Source organism: Cyprinus carpio, chromosome B19 (genome assembly GCF_018340385.1).
Source record: "Cyprinus carpio isolate SPL01 chromosome B19, ASM1834038v1, whole genome shotgun sequence".
NCBI classification, from domain to species: Eukaryota; Metazoa; Chordata; class Actinopteri; order Cypriniformes; family Cyprinidae; genus Cyprinus; species Cyprinus carpio.
The window spans coordinates 14,698,136-14,721,942 of record NC_056615.1 but is presented as its reverse complement, the minus strand read 5'-3'; the positions used below and the strand labels follow the sequence as shown (position 1 = coordinate 14,721,942).

The 23,807-nt window shown below is 37.7% G+C and overlaps 1 pseudogene; it reads left to right on the top strand.

Annotated features, from left to right (window-relative positions):
* Positions 1 to 23,807, top strand: part of LOC109111200 — a 39,337-nt pseudogene that overhangs the window by 13,028 nt on the left and 2,502 nt on the right.

Sequence of the window (23,807 nt, the reverse complement as noted above, 5' to 3'; positions counted from 1 at the left end):
CGAGCCTTTAGCAGCAGTTTTTGTCTTGGAACTCTGCCATACAGACCATTTTTGCCCAGTCTCTTTCTTATGGTGGAGTCATGTACACTGACCTTAACTGAGGCAAGTGAGGCCTGCAGTTCTTTGGATGTTGTTGTGGGGTCTTTTGTGACCTCTTGGATGAGTCGTTGCTGTGCTCTTGGGGTAATTTTGGTCGGCCAGCCACTCCTGGGAAGGTTCTCCGCTGTTCCATATTTTTGCCATTTGTGAATAATGGTTCTCACTGTGGTTCTCTGGAGTCCCAAAGCTTTAGAAATGGCTTTATAACCTTTTCCAGACTGAAAGATCTCAATTACTTTCTTTCTCATTTTTTTCTGAATTTCTTTGGATCTCGGCATGATGTCTAGCTCTTGGGGATCTTTTGGTCTACTTCACTTTGTCAGGCAGGTCCTATTTAAGAGTCTTCTTGATTGCGAACAGGTGTGGCAGTAATCAGGCCTGGGTGTGGCTAGAGAAATTGAACTCAGGTGTGATAAACAACAGTTTTAACAGGGGTGCAAACACTTCTTCACACAGGGCCATGTCATTTTGGATTTTGTTTGCCCTTAATAATAAAAACCTTCATTTAAAAACTGCATGTTGTGTTTACTTGTGTTATCTTTGACTAATATTTAAATTTGTTTGGTGATCTGAAACATTAAAGTGTGGCAAACAAATAAGAAATCAGGAAGGGGGCCAACACTTTTTCACACCACTATATATATATTAGTGCTGTCAAATGATTCATTGCGATTAATCATATCCAAATTAAAAGTTTTTGTTTACATACTATATGTATGTGTACTTTTTATTATGTATATATAAATACGCAAACATACAGTATATATTTTAAAATAGATTTTGCTTAATAATAGATATTATGAAAAAAAAAGTTTACAATTTTATATATTTCTTACATATGTTGTCGTGTACTTTTAAAAAAGTAAAACTTAAAAAAAATTGATAATAATGAAATGTTAAATTGATGAATATTTACTCAGTCAAACTCTTATAATTATATATATATATATATATATATATATATATAAATATATATATATATATATCTATATATTATATATATATACCTATCAATATCCCATCAATATCCCAATATCCAAAAACCTATCAATATCCCATCAAGGAGGGCTTTTAAAACAAAGGCCCCAAAACCTTAAAAAACCCTTGGTCTTTGTCTCCCTGGCCAACTGCTGACCTGTGAAAGAGCCCTCATAGTCTGGCTGCAATGGAGCTCTGCATCTTGGACACACACTCTTGCTGTACACACCCAGCCTGCGATGCTATCAGCCCTGTGGAGACCGGGCCAGGGGTGGGGAGACTACATTTACCGCTGCTGTTCCCACAGAGGCTGTAGGCCGCCATCGGGCTCCGCTGGGACCTATGCGTGCGAATTTCCATGTCTACTTCTCTTGTTGACCCACAGCTGATTGGTTCCGTATGTTTTGAGCGGTACTCCGAAGCATAGTTTCATCATTGCAAAAGCCATCGTTTGCTACACCGCACAAAGGACGCAGATAGAAAAAAAGAGCTTGCAAATGTATAAAAACATTTAATGTGGATCATCTTACTGCTTTCATTTCACTTATTTCATCGCTTCCGTGTGATTTCCGCAAGTTACTTTTCCGCTGTGATACTTCAAAGTTTTTGTAGAATCAAATATGATTTTTGGCAGGTCAAATGCTCTTGGCGGCATGTTCCTCACACTTATCAGTAGCTGGTGTTTGTTTTTGGAGGGAGCTGAAGAGAAGGATGCCCTGCGTGATCTTTGATTGGAGCGTTCTTCACACTTCACAGCGTGTTTAAGGCCGGGGTAAGCTGAGCTGGCCTTGATTCAATAGGCCTCTGTGTAAGAACACTTGCTGCCTTTTTCAGGCTAGTCACTCTATACCAGTGCAGTGGGAATCCCACTGTTAACCGGTCTGTGTTCATTCTGCTCATTACCACTCTGCAACCTACACAACCAATGATATGACTTACTAAATATTTGAATTAATTATTTACTAATGATCCGGTAGGGATCACTCAGTGACACTGAAATGTATTTGGCTTGTAATACTCTATGAACAAAACTTCAAATCAAGTGACTTTTATTTTAATAAAGGATGGTGCAAGGCATTGTAATTTACATTTAGCAGACGCTTTTATCCAAAGCGACTTACAGTGCATGCAGGTTATATGTATTTTTTATTTTTTTTTACCAGTATGTGTGTTCCCTGGGAATTGAACCCACAACCTTTTGCACTACTAACGCAATGCTCTACTACTGAGCCACAGGAACATTGTACATATAGGGTCATTTTAGGGTCATTTTAATGAAAGCATGTAACTGAATTCCTCTATGAAGAGCTCTTCTTCTGAGCAGCATTCATGCATTTTGAGGTAATTTGAGATCTTACCTCAGCTGTTATTGTGCACCTAAGGATTACTTGTGGAAAATATTATTATTATTTTTTTCTTTGTTTAGTTTTAACAAATACCACATAAATTGGAATTGAATTAAAGACACAAATAGGCAATATTTGACATGAAAGAATAATTGTAACAGCTATAATTGGGAACATATAGGCTGTATGTGACCGTACTGTCCGACCGTACTTCAGAGTATTTACTTCATGTGCTCTGCCATTCTGAGTGACTGAGAAACAGCAATGCTCACTTTCAAACGTAATTCACCCACTGACTTAATACAGTGCATCCACTGAAAATGACCTTGCTACCAGCTTGATAAAAAAATAGCAAAGATGACTGATGAAAGTTCTGAGAAAAGGTTGTTTGCAGATGCTACTTGATTTAATATTTTATTTAGTTATATAGTCATATTTTTTTAAAGTGTGGCTTAAAGGAACAGTTCATCCCAAAATGAAAATTTTCTCATCATTTACTCACCCTCATGTCGTTCCAAACCTGTATGAGTTTGTTTCTTATGTTGAGCATAAAAGAAGATATTTTGAAAAATGCTGGTAATCAAACAGTTGATGGTCCCCATTGACAGTATTTCTTTCCCTAACTATGGAAGTCAGTGGGGACCAATAACTGTTGGGTTCTTCAAAATATAATCTTTTGTGTTCAACATATAAAATAAACTTATGCAGGTTTGGAACAACATGAGGGTGAGTAAATGATGACCTTTTTTGGGTGAACTCTTCCTATAAGTGAAATTTGCTACAGTTGAAAAGTTTGGGATCAGTAAGATTTGTTTTGTTTGTTTTTTTTTTAAAGAAATTAATACTTTTATTCAACAAAATGCATTAAACTGATAAAAAGTAACAGTAAAGCCTTTTACATTGTTATAAAAAAAATTATATTTTAAATAAATGTTGTTTTTTCGAACTTTCTATTCATCAAAGAATCCTGAAAGAATTGTTTTGCAGTTTCCATGTAAAAATTAAGCAGTACAACTGTTTTCAAAATTGATAATAATAAGAAATGTTTTTGATCAGCAACAAATCAGCATATTAGAATGATTTCTAAAGGATCATGTGACACTGAGCTTTGCCATCATAGGAATAAATTACACTTTAAAATATATTAAAATTAAAAACTTATTTTAGTGAGCATAAATGTCAAAAAGGGTTTTGAAAAACTGATTTCAAACTTTCGAATAGGCCACTGTGTATATTTGTGAAACAAGCTTGTTGATTACTATAAATTAAATTTTAGCAGTAATTAAATGATTCTGTATTTTTTTCCTGTTTGGTAGAGGAGTTCATCATTGCTGCCCAGAGGTTTGGCCAGGTGACCCCTCTGGAAGTGGACATCCTGTTCCAGCTGGCTGACATGTCTGAGCCGAGAGGGTGAGTCACCATGGCGACAGGGCCCTGCTGAATCATCGTCTGAGAGCCTCTCCCCATCAAGAGGAGGGTTCGAGGCTCAGCCATAACATACTTCAGCTCAGCCTGTGTTTCAGAGCCCTCTAGCCACTCTCGCCGTCTAAAAACAGCATTGTTTGACTCTTCTGTAATTATATGAGAAAAGTTTTCTGGTCTCTCTATTCTAGTCTTGTTCTGGCAATTGCATAGTTGATGATACATGACTCCTCCTATTATTGTACAGCGGGAGGTTTTGAACACGGTCCAGCTTGTTCTAACTTTCCTGCAGCATGTCGCGGCACATATGTTTCCACACTGCTGTAACCAGTGCAATGTTCTTACCAGAACAGTAATGAGCTTGGAAGTATATTTCCAAAATATCTGCTCTGAGCCATAGATCGGTGTAATCATGCTGAGTTAAACCCCTCTTTCCAAAACCAAAGATATCACATGAACATTTTTGAAGAGTCAGATGCCACGACCTATGAACTGACTCATGACACTACTGGTAGGTCTCAAATGGAGCAAATGGTGATCATGAGTTGGTTTTTGGACATTATTATTTCTTTGCAATGTGATACTGCAATTACCTACCTCACTTTGAGTCAAGATGTTGGAGGTTTTTACTTGTGAGGGTACATTATACCACGTTTCCTCAAACATCTTTGAGATGTTGTGCACTGAAAAGGCAGAAAAAAGGAATCTGTTTAACTGTTTATTTATGTCTGCCCATGTTTTTGGTTTTTTACAGATGTGTTGGTTTAGTTGACATTGAGATGATTGCACCTCTGGAGGCGGGAGCTCTTCCTTACAACCTTGCTGAGGTTCAAAGACAGGTACCCCTCAGAAACTCGGAGTATAAACTTGTCTTAAAAGATTATAGTGATTGGTACTGGGCTTTGGTCCACTAACTTTTGGGACACTATGATACTATGATATGCTATGGTACAGTGCCATTTTAAAATATGCACTTTTTTCCCCTGCATTTTTTAAGATAAACAGATAACACATGCATAATGACATTCAGACATAACCAACATGTAATAAATCAAAGCCACTAAACACATGCAATATAAATGTATATTGTGAACATACACTACCATTCAAAAGTTTAATGTCAGTATGATTTAAAAAAAAAAAAAAAATGTCAATGACAGTCTCTACCAAGACTGCTTTTATTTGAACAAAAATACTTTAAAAAGTACAATTTAAACTATTTTCTTGTTTTATTATAATTTTATTTAAAATTAATTAATGCATTTATTTATTTAAATTTTATAATTTATTCATGTGATTAAAAAGTCAAAATTTTCATCATCATTACTCCAGTAATGTCAAATGATCCTTCAGAAATCATTCTAAAATGCTGATTTGCTGCTCAAGAAACATTTCTTCTTATTGTCAAAGTTCAAAACAGTTGTACTGTTTAATATTTTTGTGGAAACTGCTACTCTTTCTTCAGGTTTTTCAGGATGAATAGAAAGTTCAAAAGAACAGCATTAATTTGAAATACAAATCTTTTGTAACATTATAAATGTCTTACGGCCACTTTTGATCAATTTAGTGTACCCTTGCTGAATAAAAGTACTTATTTCACAAAAAAAAATATTACTGACAGCAAACCTTTGAACAGTAGTGTATAAATTAGGAGATGCTCAGAAGACAGTTACAAAGAAAATCTCTTTTAAAAACAGAAATAAGGCATTTTCCTCATGCATTTACAGTACTCATTTACTGAGAATTTGAGCTAAAGGCATGACAGAATTTCTGATAAATGAATGTAGTTGAATTTATCATGAATTCTGGGAATGTTTCGTATACATGAATTATTTTGACAGTGATTGAACGATTTTGACTCTCTGGTTAGCACACTTGTAACTGAAATAGGGAGCGGATTTGGACACACCCATAGTGTATTGTTCTATTTTTTTCTTTGTTTTTTTCAAACATTGCAGAAATGTGACTTCTATATCCTTAGATAACTTGTCAAATCACATTAACAAGTTATAGTTATCTAAATGCAATACTTTTACTCATATTGATGTTATTGATTCACTCATTTTTGAATGTCTCGGTTGCTAAAGTTAAAGACATATTTTGAGAACTTGTGTTTATAAGTAAGTGCTTCTGATCGACGCATCATTTCCAGCCCCTCTGGATTTTTCCGTCAGCTACTGCTGAGCTCTCGTCTTCGCTTTGACCAGAGCAGTGAAAGAAGAGAATATCTGAATCTGTCATCAGCACACAGATCACACATATAAAAAGCTGTAAATGAAACGCAAGCCCAGCAGTCGAGGAAACTTATCAACGTCTGATGGTGAGATGAGGGGAAATGAAAACAGACAGAAAGGCTTGAAGACTCTACAGGGAAAAGAAAGAGAGTGTGTCTGTGCCTAGATATTCCCTCTTTATTTTATCAGAAGTTCTGCTTCCAAACACATTGAGGGCTGAGTTATTTCTTCGTGCAGGGCCATACGAAGCGGGGGCCTGGGACAGAGACGCCAGTCCCACCACAATGAGCTGCTTTGGGCTGTGGTCTGGCCTTATGGGCTGCTGGCCAGCTCTCCCTCACCACTCCCCCCAACACAGTTCATCCCACACCCTTAACCCCTCAGTGAGTCTGGGAGGGGGCGCAGTTACCTTGAGGTTCCTGACAGGTGGTCTCGGGTAGGCAGGGCAACTGTATCTCTGGCGGGGAATGCGGCATGGGACGCTTGGATGGTTCTGGCTGGCCTTATTTCTTGTGCTCTCTCTAACTGTGGGGGTACAGCCGTGGCTAGAGCAATGATTGAACCCAGTTGATTGTGGTTTCTGCTTGCCTCGACTAACACTATGATAAAAGCAGCATTTCTCATATCTGGGGATACTGGATCAAACTAAATTAAGTATTTTATTATGTTGTAAAATCCTAATGTTTCTTTTTCTCAGAAATTAAACTAATAGAAAGCAGAATGAAATTATGTCAGCGATTAGTCAAAAGTTTCTACATACGCATTCCTTATATGCAATTATATTATGTTATATTATATTAAAATGTTGTCTTTCTATTCTATTCTATTCTATTCTATTCTATTCTATTCTATTCTCATCTTAAATTATTCTGAGAAAAAGCCATTCTTTGCTTTTGATAACAGCTTTGCAAATTTTTATTCATAATCTAAATACCATTTATATGATTGATAACTAGAAATTTTTGAAAAGCGTAATGGTGGCAGTTCTGATTCTCTTGTCTTTGTATTTCCTTTGCTTTTGATAACAGCTTTGAAACTTTTTATTCATAATCTAAATACCATTTATATGACTGATAACTCAAAATCTTTAAAAAGCATAATGGTGGCAGTTCTGATTGTCTTGTCTTTGTATTTTCTCTGTCCACAGCAGTCTGGTGGGGATGTGTCTCACTCCGTTCTGCTTCAGGCCGCTGAGTCGGCGTACAGGTTCACCCTGGGCTCTGTGGCTGGAGGTGAGTCAGTCACAGATCATTGTGCACCACTCCTTTACCTGAGCCTGCACCAGCAGCAGCCCCTCCTCCACAAGACAGATAGCAGGACTGGACAAAAAGAAAAACAAAGCCTGCCCTATTGCCTTCTTAGGGGGCTATTTCTCCAGTTTAATGAGGTTATGCACCATGGGAACCTGCTGGGTAGATTCTTTTGTACCTGTCAGTGATCAGAGGTGTGTGTGTGTTGGACTGTGTGTACGTAAGGAGGTGGTGCTTGGCCCTGTGTTTGGCTCCAGTCTGGCTCTCTCAGAGGAGACAAGGTAATGAGGAGGTAGTGCAGGGCGACTCACTCTTTAATTAAGCCTGTCGGTGCTGTATCCCCTTTGTGTCCACCCCAAAGTTAAGATAAGAATTGACTGATGTTTTCTTCCAAAATATCCTGACTTTCTTTCCGTTCATTCTTTTTTTGTTGTTGTTTGATGTGTCCTTCATCAGCCTGCACATCTCTTTTAAAAGAATAGTTCACCCAAAAATGAAAATTTGCTAAAAATGTACTCATTCTCAGGGTATCCAAGATCATTAAGATTCATTGGAAGAGATTTGGAGAAATTTAGCATTACATCACTTGCTCACCAATGGATCCTCTGCAGTGAATGGGTGCCGTCAGAATGAGAGTCCAAACAGCTTATAAAAACATCACAATAATCCACAAGTAAATGATTTAATCAATGTCTTGTAAATGAAAAGTGTTTTTAAGAAACAAATCAATCATTAAAACATTTAAACTTTAAACCATTGCTTCTGGCCAAAATACCAATCTGTAATTCATAATAACACTTCCTCCAGTGAAAACTGTTTCCTGTTGTCCTCTCACATTAAAATCCAACAACATATTTGTTTAGAACTGTTTTAGACTGTTTTCACATGCAAGCGGAGCTTTATCTGTGCATATTTCTTTCCTGATTCAGATGAGATGACTTCACTAGAGAAAGCAATATTATAGAATTTTGTCCGGAAGCTAAAAGATGAATCTTAATCATAATGATGAATTTGTTTATTACAAATGCACATATTTTCACTTCACAAGATGTTAATTGATGGACTGAAGTCATGTGGATTACTTGTGGTTTATTGTGATGTTTTTATCAGCTGTTTAGACTCTCATTCTGACGGCACCCATTCATTGCATTGGATCCATTGATAAGTGATGTAATGCTAAATTTCTCCAAATCTGCTCTGATGATGAAACAAACTCATCTACGTCTCAGATGGCCTGAGAGTGAATACATTTCTTAGCAAATCAAAATTTTTGGGTGAACTATTCCTTGAACAGTCTTACTATTCCATATTGTACATAGTTTTAAACAAATCTCCTCTCATGACAGCTGTGGGTGCCACTTGCATGTACCCCATCGACCTGGTGAAGACCCGCATGCAGAACCAGCATTCTTCAGGTTCCTTTATGGACTAGATGTACAAGAACAGCTTTGACTTTTTCAAGAAGGTTGTACGCTACGAGGGCTTCTTCGGCCTCTACAGAGGTCAGTGGCTTCGTGCAGCCAGGCCATTGGTGACGCACCAACAAAAAGCGTTTTCATGAAAGCCAGGGGCAGGTCATCTTCCCTCTGACCTTACCTGCTTTGAAGAGATTAAGTCTACCTTTGCTGCTTGAGGGGACAATGTGCAGAGCATGAAAGGGCACATACCAGCACAGGAACTTAACAATGAAGAACATGAATGCTCTATGCAGTCAATGGCACTCAGATAATGAGTATCTGCTCTGCTTTTAGAGCTGGAACATGAGTTTTTAAAGCTTTTTGTGAGGTCACAGATTCAAATTGTGATTGCAAGGTGCAATTGCCATGTGACCTCCATTGAGAACACTAACTACTGGTATTTGTCAATCATAAAGCTGACAAAAGAGAGGCTGAGATCTTCATCACCCGTGCAGAATTATAACAGGGGAATGGTATGAAAAATCAGTTCTCGTTTTAACCGAGCATATCAGTGCTTTATGACAGAGAGCGCTATATTTGAAATGAGCACTAAATGCTTTTGTTTTACATATAAATAGTTAAGTTTTTAAACAAGGAAGTGGCAAGTCCTGGCTTTTAGAAAATGCATAAAAAATACTTTAAAGACCAACACAAAGTTTAGTGTACATTTAATATACAATTGCCATTCCCATTCTATCTTGATGTGAAAGGCAGAATATTGAGCCACATGATTTTGAATGCAACTTAAAAAAAAAAAATGTTTGATTATTAGGTTAAACTATAATTTTAGGTAAAAAGAAAATATATATTTTTTATTTTAAATTTCTTTATATTTTATTTTTTATTCTAAAGCATATTTTTTCAGCTTTTCTTATCCGATCCTTTAATGCAGGGCATATTTACTATTATTCAGGACACATATTTGCTCAGGCAAAGTCACACTGATTGTTTATTGACAAAGTAGATGCTTAGAAATTGGTAAAGACATCAGCCGATGATGTCACTATCCTGGCAAACACAAAACAATCAGCAGCATGCAAGAACAATAATTGTTTACAGGAATTGCAATGGATGATTACGTTTGAAAAATATTTTTTTCTAATTCATTTGCTTGTACATAGACACGAATGCACTCCGTAGGCAATGCATGCAGCAAATGTTTGTATTCATCTAGCTGTGTGGCCTATTTAGACCCGTATACTATGCCCACATTACAGCGCTTGTTTGTTACTGCCGGGGGTGGGTCATCAATTTTAAATCAGATTATTTTGTTTATTTTTGTTTAAGCCAAAAATCTGCATTGTAATTGAGGGCTGTGTAAACTTGGGTTAAGGCTGTTTTTAAAGGGAAAAAGAGTTTGTAGTACTGTTAAGTTTCCAATATTTAAACACTCCACATCAATAGTGTTCATTAGTGTGTGGATGATAGGGAATTGGAGGCAGCACTGCAGCGTTTATATTGAGGAAAGTTGTGCTTCCCTTACCCCTGTCTTTTTTAATCAACTTGTTTTCTAATTATAGGCCTCGTACCGCAGCTTCTGGGTGTGGCTCCCGAGAAAGCCATAAAGCTTACAGTAAGTGCTCTGCCTTCACCACATCAGCGTGGCCTCTTAAAACCAAAGCCCTTAACTCCTCAGAAATACACCCCTCTGTTTCTCCCACCCGCCTGCTGCCTGACTTCAGTGCCTCGCCTTAGCCTATTGAAAAAGAAGTGAATCTGTTTTCTGTTTGATCCCCTGTCAAAGCAGTGTGCATTCTTGCATTCTTGACTTGAGCATCAGCAGGATCACTTATACTTTATTTCCCATAATTGTGGCTTTTAATCTCACAATCATAACTTTGTATCTAACAGTGGCTTCTTTGTGTCATATTTGCAGCTTTTTTTTCTTGGAATTATGACTTTATATTTTACACTTGTGAATTTATATCTTGTAATTGCAGCTTTTTATCCAAAATTATAATTATATCTCAAAATGTTGACTTTTTATATCTTACTTTGTCTTAAAATTGTGATTTTGTCTCACAGTTGCCACTTTATAACTCAACTTAATATATATCTATATTTATCAGACTTTATTTCTCAAAATGGCAACTTCATATAAAAATTGCAACTTTATTTTTCACTATCGTGGCTTTATCTCACAGTTGCCACTATATCTCAAAATTGCAACTTAATTTATATCTATATTTATATATCAGACTTTATATCTCAAAATTCTGACCTGATATCTCACAGTTGTGATACAATTGCCACTTTAAATTCCAAAATTTCAACTTTACATTTAAAAATGGCAACTACAGTATATAGCTCAAAATCCTGACTTGATATCTCACAAGTTGTTTTTGTATTTCAAATTTGCAACTTCATATAAAAATTGCAACATCACTTTTCACAGTTGTGATTTTCTCACAGTTGGGGCTTTATATTTCAAAATTGCAACTTTATCTCACAGCTGTGATTATATATATTACAATTGTGATTTCAGTATATCACAATAATGACAATTTCTTGTAATTGTGACTGTCTCACAGTTGTTTTTTAATTTTTATTCTGAGGCACAAATAGGCTACCATAGGAAGATTTTAGGAATGCACAAAAAAACATGCTTATTCACTGACAACCTGCAATCCAGTTTAAATGGGCACTACTGTATAGTGCAGACTGCTATAGATGTGCCCATTTAAATTAAGTTACTTTTGCACATTTTCTTAAGTGAATTGGGTGCTAAAACAATCCCAGTACAACATGCAAGAGGCATTTGAATTCTGGAAAAAAATTACAAAACTTTTTGCAGATTTCTGTAGGTGCTAAATCTGCTAAATCTAAAAAAAACCCCTCTGCCATAAAAGTTCTCTTCCTCCAAGAAACTGTAGATAACTGATGCTACATTGTTTTTTTTTCACAGGTGAATGACTTTGAGAGAGGAAAGACTATGCAAAAAGACAGCAGCGTTCCTATACCTGCTGAAATCGTGGCTGGCAGATGTGTGGGTAGCTTTATTCTCTGATATGCAAACATAATCCATACATCACGCTGTAACAGTACACTGACAATAAAGAGTTTAGTTTTGAATGTCAGAGGGCTTTGAGGTCTAAGCCTTGGCCTGAGGGAACACTTCTCACCTTTTGTGAGGTGATTGAAAAGACACTTCAGCACCCATCAATGTTTAAAAACATGCATAAAACACTTCTCCTCTGTCATCTCACCTCTAAATCATAGTCTGCTGCTGCCCCTCAAAAGCATTAACAGGGAATCACTTACCCTTTTCATTAGAAGCGTAAAGGTGAAACTGACATTATTAATACATCGTTTACATATGCTTCAGTTCGTTCTTGTCTGAACTGTGTGAAAGCAAATACCTTCAGTTCGGATTTCAGAAAGCAGTAACCTTCCTGTTTGTGTCGTACCTGAGACCTGTCAAAACCAGACCCTGCTTCTTCAAGTCTGCCCTGTCCCAGGTTGCTGAAAGACCCTCTTTCATATGACAGTGATCACTAAAACATTTCTACACATGTGGGTTTCCATTTAAAAGTGTCACAGGCTCCTAGATGATTGTGAGTGTTGATTATACCGACATGAGTGCATTTAGCCCACAAGATCTCAGCTCTGAGATTTGAAAAGAGATGGCTACGGAAACATCAGGTTGGTTGCAGATGAAGTCAGCTCAGAAAGGGAGCTTGTGCCATGGAGATGTGTTTTTCCTTTTCTGATTTCTCTGACAGCTCCTTTCATCCCGGCCCGAATCCCCAATGTTTGGCCTGGCAGGATCCGCTCCCTTTCTCACGCCTGTACATGCGCCGCTCGCTCAAAGCCACGTTTATTGACACTGCAGCCACGGCAAATCAAATTTATTTATTTGGTTTGAGAGGGAAAAGACTAGACTGCTGATTTGCACACCGTGAATGTTCCTGTCTGAGGGAGGAGAGTAAAAATCACAGAAAACGAGAGGGGGAAAAGCAAGAGATGATGAGAGTTATGAAACTGTGGTGATTAAAATTGCACTTGTTTTTTTTTTTTTTTATGTTTTAAGCTCGTCTCTTCTCACATTGCAGCCTCTGAATTAGGCCCTTGACAGTTGCCAAGAGTTGGTCATTTGGTAAGAACATCACGCTGCGCTGGCCGAGGAGTTGGCCGGATTCTTATCTGGTTGTTGCTGGCCTTCATTTGAGGGCTGGGTTACTCAAAATACTCGCTTAGCCAACGCTAAAAAAACCGTGGCGTGCATACAGTGACGCTTTGTTCATTTGCTGTGTGAGTTGTAAAGCTGTGTAATTTAGCTTGTCCGCTGTTTCTCAGCATTCGTAAAGGTTTGTTAGTCTGTTGCGAAACTTTTTTTTTATCACAGTGGTCTCATTTCTGCATGAAAACGCTTGTGTAATCCCATTTAAGTGCGAGGAATGTGAACGAGTATTAATGAAGGGAGTCTAATGTTTGTGTCTGGCGGTGAGCTATTGTTTTTAGAAGACTGTAGCATTTTGTGTGTGTGTGTGATGCTTACGTGCTCGGTCTTCAGTTGCGCTCATCTCGTCAGTAAAGAGTGTATTAGGTATCTCCCCCCCCCCCCTCAAACACGCACACATGCTCTCAGTGCCTCTGGGGATTACCTTGCCTTGTAATTACCACCGAATTATCAAGCCGACGCTGGCTCACTCTGCACTCAAATCGCATTTCTTGTAGTCACGTTGCAGCGCGTGCTTCCCGCTCTTTAAACTGCCTCTCCGCCAGAGATGATTGATCTGTTGTCTCCCTCTAACCGATGTTATTGCTTGCTTTTTGCTTGTTCTCTTTGTGTAACTTTTTAAATATCCAATTAGTACCCAATTAATGCAGCTAATAGCCTGGCCCTCTCCTTAGTGCATTGTTCCTTGCCAAAACAAGGGGGGGGGGGAGCATTGCTTTCGGCCCTGATGCCATAATTAACCATAAAAGATTACTTTCCACATAAATAAGTGGCATTTTCCATGAATAGGGTACAAAATAGGATGTGAAACGCGTAACTACTTTAAAAAAAAAAAAATTGTTCAGTGAAAGGAAGTGCTTAACCTTCAGAAAATGTTGATTTGTGACGTGTGGAATTTGCCAGTTTTTTTTCTAGCAATAAACATTAATTAAACAAAAATTAAATAGACAACTTTTGCTTTTGAGAACTGTTTCTCATAATTAATCAAAAAAATAAAAAAAGTAATTTTTTCCCACATAATTTGAGTAACAGGGTTTAGGAGTGAGCTTTATGCAGTCAACACTACAATTTGTGTAAAAATTGAGAATATGAGATGTGATTATTTATCAATATAATCTTCTCATTATGCTGTAGAAAAGATCCAAATAATGTTACCATTTGTGTGTCACAAATTAAATAAATTTTATTATATTAATTTTTTAATTGGTGAATTGTTTCTGTCACAGGGTTGTGTGCAGTCAGCTAAACATTACGTTTTTAGTATATGAAATTGAAACCTTTCTTTCACTGTGATGAAAATGAAAGAGTTTAATTGTTAGAGTCAATACAGGAGGTTTATTTTATAGATCATTATAGGTAATAGTTAATCTAACATTTCTAAACCCATGGGTTTGTGCCTCTAATACTTAAAAATGAACCATATTCATGAAATGTGCCAACTATTAAGTCAGAGCTGAGAGTTCTGAAAGGTAGGAACCTCTTTCTGCATGTCTGAGCTGTAATTTCCTCTGGAAGGAAAGTGCGGGTCATTGTGGTCCATCCTATTTAAAGTGCACCTTCAATGAGATGATAATGATCTTTATTTTTAAATATGCTGCCTCGTACTCAATGGGATTTTTAAATGCGTACACTTGTGAGATTCTAAACCAAATTACCAGATTCCCGTAAGACGCCCCGGCCCGTACGTTAATATCTCTGAAAGAATAGAGGAATAAAATCAACAACAAACAAACAGTAAGGCCCTTCTGTATTCAAAAGGAGGGCTGAGGGAAGGAGAAGAAATCCATGGAAACTGATTTCCATCTAATTACACTGCTCTGTTTTTCTGCGTGCAGCCTCAGTAACTAGGAGCAACAGGAAAGATAGGACACGGAGGCGGCAAGCGGCCAGCCTCTTTGGCGAGACATGTTTAAATGCTTCTGTTGCAGCCTCAGATGCCGTCACGTCAAAGCCGAACCGTTTCAAAGAGCTCGGAGGAACCTGTTCCAACCTGCAGATGCTTTTTATCTGCCTCACAAGTACAAGGTTGGAGACATGAGGTTGTTTTTTTGAAAGGCCCCCAGGGGCCTGCATTCTGTGTGATGTTTCAGGCACCGTCTGTCTTTGGCAGGTATAACCTCCTCCTCCTCCTCCTACAAAGAGTGACAATAGCACAATCATAGGTCCTGGTTTAAAGCATTGTCCTCTTATGACATGAATATCATGTTACTTCCTGCTTGTCATTTTTGTTTTTTCACTTTGAGTTCATCAGAACGTATTTACAGCTGTAACAAACTTATTTCAGATGACTTACATTCAGCAAACCCTTCTCACTCACAAACATGATTGTTCATGAAGCTCTGTGAAAACCTGTATGCTTGTGTTGTTGATCTTCAGGCTTGGGGATCTCAGGTGATCTTCACATACCCTCTGGAGATTGTGAAGATCTGACTGCAGGTGGCAGGAGAAATCACCACAGGGCCACACGTCAGCGCTCTCTCTGTCATCCGTGACCTGGGTTTCTTTGGTCTGTACAAGGTATGTCACATTCACACAAAACAACCTGAAACCTAATTCACATAATAAGGTGCTTAAAGTACAGGTATGTACTTCACTGGTATATACATTTGCCTATGTAATAAAACAATATAAGGGTATTGGGAAATATTACCCCATATAAAACTGTTGCAGGAGTGTTTTCATGCAAATTGTCAGCATTTGGCAAAATTCAGTATTCATTGCATTTATAAGCTATTTATTTATTTTAAGAATTTAAGAAAATAAGAAAGTTCAAATGAAATGAATACTTTTATTCAGAAAGGATGCATCAGGTTGATCTAAAGTGACAATGAAGACATGTAATGTGACGCTATTTCAAATAAATGCTGTTCTTTTCAACTTTCTATTCATCAAAGAATCCTGAAAGAAATGTGACATATTTTCCACAAAAAGATTAAGCAGCACAACTTTTTTTAATATTGATAATAATAGGAAATGTTTCTCGAGCCTTAAATTATTATATTCAAATGATTTCTGGAGGATCATTTGACACTAAAGACTGGATGGCAGTTGAAAATTCAGCTCATTTTAAAATATATTGAAATAGAAAACAACTTTTTTTAAATAAATGACACAATATTACTATTTTTACTGTATTTTTGATCAAATTAATGTAGCCTTGGTGAAAATAAGAAAAATTGTTCAAAAACATTTAAAAAATTATATTTATATTGATTTTTGTGTTTTTTTCATGTTTTTCTCTATAAATATTAAGTAAGGGGTCATGAGCAATAAATGCCAAAAAAGGTGCACGCTTAATCTTAATGTCTATATGCATACTACCTATCCTAAAATTATGCAGAACTAAGCCTTTTTATTACATTTATTATAGTGTTTGTATATTTGTATATAAGTGTTTATATATTTAACATCTCCTCCAGTATCCCTTCAAAATACAGTTTGACCCACCTTGTACCACACTAAAGACCTATAGAGCGTCCTCAGCTCTCTAGCGCCTCCCACCTGTGGATTGACTCCCTGCACTCCCTCTTATATCCCTGAGTGCCTCAGTCATGCTCCACATTCTCCAGCAAGTCTCATACATACCCACCCACACACACCATCAGGCCTCAATCCACCCCCTACGGTCTGCTGTAGCAGTCGGACCAGGTAGCACCAGCCTCTCATAACAGTGAATGCCCAGCGGCTCCCTGAGTGCTGCTTTTGTGTCCTGTTTTCCCCATGAGGCTCAGCAGCGCTGCAGGAGAAGATCTCCAGTTATTCCGAATGCATCTGAGCAGGGATGCAGGGCTGCATTCCTGAGGCTTGGAGAGCAGGAGGTTGCGGAGAGCGAGTGTTTTGGTGTAAACAACGTTGTGGGGACTGCCATGATGGCGTTGGGTCGTATCTCATCCAGTGGCTGCGTTCTCTGACATTTTATGGACAGCTGGAGAGAGATGAATGAGGCGTGTTCACCTCTGCGTAGGTGTTATGTGCCGTGCTAATTATATGTAGACACTTGATGTTGGTTTATGCTGTAATAATAACTGAATGTTCACTACTTAGAGACAGTAGAGAGAACAAGAACTAATGGGAAAGAGAGGAGAACCTAAAGTCTAAATGATTTAAAAAAGTGTGTGTGTTTATATATGACACAAGTTGGACTCAAACCCACTTTGTCCACTCAAGCACCATGGCTCGATATGTCAAAGCATGTAATATATATATATGTATATATATATATATATATATATATATATATATATATATATATATATATATATATATATATATATATATATATATATATATATATATATATATATATATATATATATATATATATATACATACATATATATTCAAAAGTTTGGGGTCAGTAACATGTAAAAATGTTTTGGCTAATTGTCACCAAGACTGCATTTGAAACTGATATTATGAAATATTATTACAATTTAAATTTTATTACAATTTACAACTGAATTTTCAACAACCATTACTCCAGTCTTCAGTGACATGTGATCCTTCAGAAACCATTCAAATATTCTAATTTGGTGTTTTATTATTATTATTATTATTATTATCAATATTGGAATAAGTTTTTCTTCTTAATATTTTTGTGGAAGCTGACGTTTTTTTTTTTCATGATTCTTGAATGAACAGAAAGTTTAAAGGAACAGCATTTATTTGAAATAAAAATCTTTGTAAAATGTATCGACTGTCACTTCTGATCAATTTAATGAATCCTTGCTGAAAAAAAGTATTGATCTCTTTAAAAAAAAAATATTGACCCCAAACCTCCTTTGAACAATAGTGTGTGTGTGTGTGTATATATATTAGTGCTGTCAAACGATTAATCGCATACAAAATAAAAGTTTTTGTTTGAATAATATGTGTTTGTTCTATGTATATTTATTATGTATGTAAATACACACATACAGTATATATTTTGATACATGTACTGTATTTCCATGACTATATTTATATATACATGCATGTGTGTGTATTTATATATACATAATAAATATGCATAGCACACATGTAAACAAAAACCTTTTGGATGCGATTAACCGCGATTAACCATTTGACAGCACTAATATGTATATATATATATGTATATATATATATATATATATAAAAATCCTGTTGTCACAATAACAAAACTCAGATTCAATCGGTTCAGTCAGTGTAGCTGTTTCTTTTGTATCTGTTGTATCAAACCCAGCCTTCTGTTTCCCTAATTGTCTTAAAGTATCAATACCTCATGTACAGTTTCGATATCACTCAGTAGATTACAGTAGAATGTGCTTCACTTCAGTAAATCACATGACTGGTCACTTGAAAAAAAACCTGCTCCTGTCGTCTGGCCGAGGCAGGTAAGTCTCCAGGGCTCACCTGTCAGCCTGTCGTGGGAAAGGAGCCTTTATTTCAGAGTCATGGTCGGGGGGGTTCGCTACCGTACACAACAGCCTGTGTGTGTGTAAGAATGTCGAATCCGGTGCCTCCCCTCCATCTGTGTCTCTCCTGAGCCGCGCGGACAATGTGCTTTGAGTGCAGGAGACGCGCTGCAGCCTGCTTCTCTCAGACGGCCTGGCTCCTCAGGGTCCGGCCCAGGCACAGAGCTGTCTTTGTCAGCCTAATTACCCCGCCTCTCCCCTTCTGCCGCTGCAGGGCCTCCACCACTCCCTGCCCGTGCTCCAAACCGAAGACACACACTTCATATCACATTCACACACACACACACACCTGCGAGTGTGCTGTAGTCCAGTTATCATGTGCACTGAGGGCCAGTGGATCCAGATGTTCCCACATTAATGCAACCCTCACCTCCGGCACTCCGGGTTCTGCCAAAGCAGATGAGCCAGGCCTGGTCTTTTGGACGCAGGGGTGATTTTTATCTGCTTTCGCAGCAGGCAGTCTGCCCTGGCCCGCAGCACAGCACAAAGATCGCTTTAGGAAAGAGATACCTCGGCTATCTGCTCTACCTGTGTACACGCTGCAGATTAACCTTGCGAGTTTAATGAAGCCTGTCTAAAGCGCACTTCAGCCGGGCTTTGAACCGTTCTGCTGAGAGGAAAATCTCTCTGTTTCTCCACTCCTGGCTGCTCGCCAGCGCGCTAAAGACGAGGAAACCGAATCCCGTTGAAGGTACGGCTTTGTTTACGGTGACAGACACAGGAATAGTCTCCGCGACCGTTCTTGCGAGAGAAAAAAAATGCAATGGCGAATGTTTATTTGAAGTGACAAGTCAGAAACAGCACAAAACAGGCTCATTCCACAGGGCTGACATTGACACACCATAAACCGAACTCCAAGAATACCTCACAATGCAACGCTTCTGTGGTCCTCGAATGAAAAAGGTCTCTGTAATATACCTCATGTAATATTAACGTCTTGGATTTTGACGTAACGTGTCCATCTTCTCGGCCCCCAGGGAGCAAAAGCCTGTTTCCTGAGAGACATCCCCTTCTCGGCCATCTACTTCCCCTGCTATGCACACACCAAGGCGGCCCTGACTGATAATGATGGGCGAGTGGGACCTGGCAGGCTTTTGCTGGCAGGGGTGCTGGCGGGTAAGCCACCACGCACTCTCCGGTAGCCGCCTGCCACCGCTGGCTCCATTGTGGTTGGCCGTAATTAGAGTGCTCAGTGATTTAGGCTGTGTTTTGAAGTGCAGCTCGCCTGCCAAGGGTCGGATATTTTCCACTGTTTAATATATAGGGCCTGGAAGTTTGTGCTTTGAGAGTGTTAAAAGAGGAAAAAAATATCTCAAAGTCCCAAAGTAACCATACTGCAGGAGCAATAAACAGATCCAACGATACTGGCATGACCAGGCCAACACATCCAAGATCTGACTTGCAATATTTTTACAAGTCTCTCTTTCCTCGTCACGTATAACATACGATCCACATCTGATGTTGTTTTTAATATTTTACTCTTGTGGTTCATCTTTAAGAAAACATTGTTGAAAAGACGACGTCTTTTGCCAAGCCAGTATGGTTTGGAATGTACGTGAAAGAGAATTAATATTTATTTCTAATCCTTTTTGCCTTTTTAGATTTACTGCTTCTTGACTTGAGCATGATATGAGATTGAAAAGCCATACATGGTCAAAGAGAGCTTAGCATTCCTGTCTTCCCCAAAGTTTTATATCTGTCAGATGGTTTAAAGCAAGTTTTTATGGTTAGGTATGTTCTTATGGCATGTATCACTCAGTTTACCATTTATCAGCAATTTGAGCTTTAAGGCAATTAGTGATTTACAGTCAGTTCGGGAAATTTAATTACACGCTCAGTTTGTGTGCCATTATTGGTGAGGCAGGCAGACTTCTGGGGCATTGACCAACATACAGTACAGTTGGATTTTTCCCTTTCTCTTGCCTGTTCTTGGGGAAATGGATGTATGTATTTGATTTTTCAAGTATTATTTATTTCGCTATAAAGCCCTGCTCACACCAAGAATGATTAATTATGAAGATAACGATACAGATATAGGTCTAAAAATATTAATGAATAGCAGAGTCCACACCACAGCTATAACGATAAAGGCATAGAGAAACGATATCGTTGGAATCACTTTCAGAATGTTTTTTCCAGCTGATGAATGATACAAACATTGACACCCAATCAGAGTCAGATCTTGCTATAACAAGCTCGAAAATTGAAAGCGGCAGATGAGTGTGCGCTTAGAATAAATAGACGATATTGTCCACTGGTGTGGACGCTAACAGTGCTTAATTCCATATCTGTAATCTTTAATTTCATATATTTCAGAGTTTTTTTATTTTTAATTTTAATGCGCCAACTGGTGTAATTTAATATTGTTTAACAACATTACATTTAATTTCTTGAAAGTGTTTCATTTTAGATTTTGCTAATGATAGTAACACTGATAGAGACAGGACTAAAATGATATTTTTATGTTCTTTGTGCTTAATAATGAAGGTCTTGTTCATCAGAGCAGGTCAACAGAGAGAAAGGCATGTAATTATTCAGATGGAAGTATTTTTTTAGATGTTAAAATAAAGATGTTGTGTGTGGTGGAGTTGGCATGCCGGCCGTGTGACTGCTCAGGATAAATGCTATCGCTGATTTAGGCTATTAAGAGCTGAATTGGTGCCTCAGTGGCCTTTGTGCCGGACAGCGTGGGACAGGGCTTACGCCAGCCTCATTATTAAGCATTGTCTGGACCTTTAAATAAAAAAAGGATGCATACCGTTTGATAAATGGTGTTTTCAGCTTGAGATATTTATAATATTTGATAAAATAGGCTTTCGGTATTTATTTGACAGAATTAATTCACGGCACGCTGTGCATTAATCAGAGTTTACATACGCTTATGTTTTAATCCTGGCCTGAAAATGGAATTAAATTGTATTCGTGGATCTGTTATATTCAAATATGATGTCTGAATCCTTGAAGTCATTACTTAAGTGTTCTAATGAATTCAAATCAAACTCTTTATTGACATGTGTGACTTCTCTTTAGGCATGCCTGCCGCATCCCTGGTGACCCCTGCTGATGTTATCAAAACGCGGTTACAAGTGGCTGCCCGTGCAGGCCAGACCACGTACAATGGACTCATTGACTGTTTCTGGAAGATTCTTCGGGAGGAAGGGCCTCGTGCCTTGTGGAAAGGAGCTGGAGGTATATCTTGTAGATGTACCTGAGACTAGTCATGCTAATGTTTTTGCTAGAAATAATTTTGCAGTTGACCTTATATTTTAAAGGGACAGTTCAGTCATAAAATAAGAATTTTATCATCATTCACCTCTATCCAAACCTGTGAGATTTTCTTATCTTCATTGGACTACAAAAGGTTATTTACCAAAATTGCCCTCTGTCTGTTGTAGTTCTGTAGTCTCTGTCATTGAATTCAGTTATGGTGTGTCAGCACGTGTCACAGTTGGTCTGATGTCAATGATGAGACATTGTTGACATCAGACACTTCTTGATGTGCCACACTTGAATTGAATGCAAGCCTAAATTTGAAATCTTCAGTTAAGAGGAAGCTTGTCAGTGAATAATGTTTTAAATTTCACTTAGTTCCTCTAAAAAACTAACTACCACATGATTTCAGGAGACTTGAAATATAGCGCAAACACTGTATGGACAGCTTTTGTTTCTCTTTAATGATGATTTTTTTTTTTTTTAATATATAGTTTTTGGATCTTGACAGCCTCAACTCCAGTTATAGACCACTCTGGACTTTTTGCGATTGTTTTTGGAAAATTGGAATAAAAATTCTCCTTTTGTTGAGAGAAAGTCATACAGGAGCCGGGTTCTCAAAACATTCTTAATAATAAAATTCTTTGTAACTGTTTTCTAACTGAAGAATAAAGTTAAGAATATTTTGTATTTCAAAACAAATTTCTGAAGAATGTTCTTTTGTTTTTAGACTTTTCCAAAAACAAAACTTTTGAAACAAATCCTGAAAAGAATGTTCTTCAAAAACCACAAGCAAGCTTATGACAAAAATATTGTTAGCGCTAATTAGGATTATTATGGTAATCTTCAGGCACCACAAAAAGATGGCCTTTGAGGTGTTTTTATGTAGATCAGCGAGACATTGTCATTGTCTTAAGGAAAAAATGTAACTAAAATTTAACATTCTTAAGAACTTCTTAAAATGTATCTAAAAAAATGTCTTAACTTCTTTCTTAATAAGATATCTGTGAATTACGGGAATCTGCAGGTAGTGCGAAAAGATGGCCTTTCTTAAGAAACATTCTTAAGAATTGAATAGCAATAGGGTGAACATAATTTTTGAGTTAAAAATTATGTGTATTAGGCACTACTCCATTATCATCTCCTAAGTGTTTTTTAATAAATGTAGAATCTATACAGACTGCTTTTTAATGTTTTTTTTCTTCCTCAGCATGCTTGTTTCTCTTTTGGCCTCAGTTTGGAGTGTCTCTAGTGACCTGTGAGCTCCTGCAGAGGTGGTTCTTCATAGACTTCGGTGGACAGTAAGACTCATACACCTCCTAAAACTTTGAAATAGTTTCTTTCTTTAGAAATCTTCCATTAGGAAAAAAGCTCTGGGCCACGTAGTGTGATTGTGAAGAGCTCTGAAATGTCAGATGCCCTGAAATTTCATTAATAGCTGTTTAGAGAGGGCTGGCTTTGTAGCAAAGACTCTCATTCCGACAAGCACTTTGTTACAGCTGAGACAGGAAGGCCTAATTACTACACAAGAAAGCTTTGAACGCCTGGACTGAAAGCTGTTTGCCGTGGCATCTTTATCTCTCCTGCTGAAGCGAAAAACACCCTCGCTTTATGATTTAGAAAGGGTCAGCTGACTCACTGAAGCCTGGAGGTGACATTTCTAGAAATGCTCTTCCATAGCCACATGGCTCCATGTGTCCAAGTGATTTGAGGTGGGGAGAATTGCTTTGACTGGAGTCTGTTCCAGTTCTGGACAGGATGACCTTATTTTCCCGTGGAATATTGTGCTGTCCTCAAACCCAGAAACCACAGGCGCATATACAGTAAAAGAAAATGGTAAATATACAAACCTGTGTGTGGATTTGTTTTTATACCTGTTTATATATTGATTCATGTGGCTCAGTTAGCACTTTAATAAATACGTGCTATCATATCGGAAAGTGTACTGGAGATAAACAGCCTGACTGAATTGTGAAAACGAGAATATTTTCCTTTCAAGTTGTGGAACACAAAATTAATGAACAGAGCGGTTTCTTGCCTTTTTCCAAACCTTTCCATTTAGGATACTGACTGTATTTTAGGATATTTTATGACATCAGTTTAAATGAAATCATACAGTCATGTAGCTCAGCTCTGAAGCTTTTTATGTGAAAAAGAAACTATATGACCAAGGATGCATTATTATTGAAATTCCAG